The following is a 3,831-nucleotide window of genomic DNA, read 5'->3' on the forward strand; positions in this document are numbered from 1 at the left end:
GGTTTTTTTTTACTAATAATGTATTATTTACCATTGCCTTTGTGTGAGTGAACAAAGTTATTACTATTATTATAAAAATTGTGATTAATGTCAATTCCATTGGCCTCATATTCATAGGACCAGGGAATTCCTTAGCTTGAGTTCTGGTGTAATCAGCGTGGTTGTCTGGCACATAGGATGGAAAGACGAAAATGTACCCGGTGAATATATATGTATATACTTATGTACATATATTGCGTCAAACACGCAGTAACTTTTAGAGGCTTCAAAAAGTTAGTAATGGAAAAGTTTTTGTCAGATAGCTTTGGCAAGAATGTTCTATCACCCGTTAGCCAACTACAACTTCTAATAGAATATAATATTCAGTATTAATTCTTAAGAAAATAATAAATATTAAATGACGGGAGATGCTCCAGAGGCTTTTTACGAAGAAACCATCGTTTCGAAATGAAAATGTTACTCAACGGTATTGTTCCGTGTCCTGTGCCTCTACTAAGAGTTTACTGTGACAATTGTCGCTAGCGACCGCGTAAAGGACTTCACAATTTTGTATGGCAAATTGTACAGCAACTCTGGCGGTCACAAGAAGAAACCAGCGATAAATGTCACTGTAATCTCATGGTAGAGGCACAGTTTATTGCGTTTACTTGACTTCTATAACTACGGAAATAGTATAACCGCGAATAATATAATTTTAGGAAATGAAACTATTTTTCCGGATTTAAATCGCGTATATTTGTTATTTCAAACAAACCGACGTTTCGGGCCCTTTACAGGTCCCATGGTCACGGTTGACTATAATTAATTTGACACGGTTGAATATAATTTTAATTATATTTAAAGACTATTCGAAATATTCAAGAATGTTCGCCGGCGGTTTTCCCCACCTACGTATACTCTACACAGTTGATTAACTAGTCATGCCAAGAGTAATGTAACATTAGGTGTTGCGTTCCATTAACGTTCTGTTATGTTCTATTTCATATCAATAACTGTCAAATCGAGGTCATAAATAAATTTAAGCGTAAAACGGAGAACGGAACACACACAGAACGGGTGCGACCCGGGCGCATGTCGGGTCACGAGGATTCGCTCTGGGCCTTTTGGAGGGAAAAGTGTCGTTTTTATTTTGACTTTCAATTATTTTGAGAAATCTAGTTTAAAGTGGAATAGGATAGCGCTATTGTGCCTTAATCGAAGATTAAAACGCGAAATTATACGAATCTCGAATTAAAGTACCCGTATCGGCCCGTTTTAAGGAATCCCGAGTCAATCCAAGCACGCCGCCTCAAATTGCCTATCCTCGTTGTGGCGGCCATATTTACAGAAACATAATTAAACTTCATGTTTAGGCTGATGGCTTTGCCAAAGCCTTAATAAATAAAAATAAAAAATAAAATCGGGTCACGAACTGCGCCCGTACCGCGCCCGCGCGTGGTATGTTGTCGTCCATATAAGTCATTGACTTACAATTATATGGACGTCGGGTCCGCGCTAAAAAGTGTCCGCACTTGTAAGGCGCTAAAATCGTATACAGAGCGCGACACTCCGCTTTAGTCTTCATTTGTTCTACGGACAGCGCGATACTGCGATGACATAACAATTTAAATTTCGAATAGGTTGACTTGGGACATTTTTTTCGTGGTTTTTGTATTAGACCCGTCGTCCATTTATTTGTAAGTCAATGATATAAGTACACGGATTACACCCGATGTACACCCGACCCATCATGCGTCCGACCCGCACCCGCTGTCAGTGTGTTTCATGCTTAAGCGTGTTTATAATTTGTTTCGTAGTGCCACATCCCAGACACTCCATACAACGGTCGAAAGTTATTTATCTATCACTACTACATACAGCAAGGCATTAACTGCACACGCGCAAATGTGAGCGTGAATTGGCCCCTGCCATTACTCACCCATCACTTTCTCGTACAATTACCGTGGTCAGTGCCGCAACATAGCGAAAATTCTAACGCGAAATTGTTATCTTTGATCCATGTCAACCGTGACCATGGGACCTGTAAAGGGCCCGAAACGTCGGTTTGTTTGAAAAAATAAATATACGCCATTTAAATCCGGAAAAATAGTTTCATTTCCTATGTGTAACAATCGCGAAAACCTAAGAACTCGATATCTACTAATAGAATTCTAATAATAATACATGTTCATTAGGTATTTATTTAATATTATATTTTTATTATAACCAATATATTAAAAGCACTTAAAATGTTCTATTTTCGACAGGTTCTTTTAAATAAGGTAACCAAGGTATTTGAAATTGCGTGTCCAAGTTTATCAATACCTAGTTAATAATTAGGTATATTCACTACGTAATATCTATCGGCAATACAAATTAAAATTTCGAGAACTCTTGTATGTACTAGCTTACGAAGTTATGGCTTCTCATTATGTTGATTTAATAAATCTATATTATATATTACTCTGCACTAAATAAATTAACAACAAACAATAACTGAATGAGTCTCAGGCGTAAATTTTTTTCGTCTTCGTTTCATCTTTTGGAAAAGGAAAGAAACTCCTCTCGTTATCCCGTTTAGATGATGAATAACAGCCGTAGAGAGCACAATTCATAACCATTGGTAACGTACAATGATATTATATGTTAACGTACAAGTTTCGTAATGAATAAATGAAAACTATATTAAAATATCAAAGCTGTCTTAGCGCGAACGGCTCGCCGACAGCCTTGTTGCCGTTCAGTCAATGTGACCGTGAATGTGCGGCGCATGGTGCAGTATCTAAAGCTAGGGAAGGGCGGAAAGTTCTCGTTGCTTTTTTGTTCTTTGACAAAGAGTTATATTGCTACTAATATCTAGTCTTCTCTCACTGCATCGACAGTATAAACTGTAATACTTGCCATCGTGGGGAAAGGATTTGCCATCGGCGTAAGGTATTCGCCGACAGTTGCCTAGGGTGTGCTAGACTTCCTGAAAGGAATGGTACTGAAAAGCGTGCGGCTGGCACCGCCTAAGCATGTCCTGTTGATTGTAATATAGCCTGGAGAGTGTAGTAGCCTTCGCGACCTCCGCATCCTCCACACATCTTGCTTAGCGAGTTTAAAGTTCAAAATTCAAAAGGAAAATGAAATAGTGGAAATTCTTTTTTTGTGATCTTTTAAATGTTTATCGCATAAGAGATTTTTGGTAACTGGCAAACGGGCCAAAAATTGTTGAGCAATTAAAAATTAGAGTAGTTACTACTCGCTACAGTGATTGAACAGGGAGTGACGACGGAACGGCGAGAATGGCGAGTCAAAGGAATTAAAGAACGATTCAAATTTGAAAACTAGTGGCCAGAAACCAGAGAAAAGGTGATAAAAAGTGGGATGACGATGTAAGGTGGTCATAAAGTCACAGTATGTGGAACACGAGGAGTATCTAGTAAATATCGACACAGATATGGAAACATTCTCAAATATCCATATCAGATAGATTATACCAAATTGGGTTCAAAATCTGTCCACCGAACATCTGTCTAGGAAACAAATATCCTTTGTCCTGAGAACGCGTCTGTTCAGAACCCACGTCATCGTCGACATCTGCATAATCCACAGATTATCATATTCAATTTTCAGAAGCGTTTGTCCAATCTTCCAATTAGGTTATATAAATGAATCGACAAGCTATCAGATAAGTGGATAGCAAATGCGATGTTAATGAAAGTGTAATGTTATTTATGTCATATGAATACGAAGAACAAAAGTAAACTGGCTGCTCTGGCAGTCGTCTTCACAAAGTCACAAATTAATTTAAGGGGTAATATACAAAAAATGTAACACTAAAAGGATTCTTTTTGTTATACAAAAGAA

Source organism: Hyposmocoma kahamanoa, unplaced genomic scaffold (genome assembly GCF_003589595.1).
Source record: "Hyposmocoma kahamanoa isolate Upper Pololo Valley unplaced genomic scaffold, ASM358959v1 224, whole genome shotgun sequence".
NCBI classification, from domain to species: Eukaryota; Metazoa; Arthropoda; class Insecta; order Lepidoptera; family Cosmopterigidae; genus Hyposmocoma; species Hyposmocoma kahamanoa.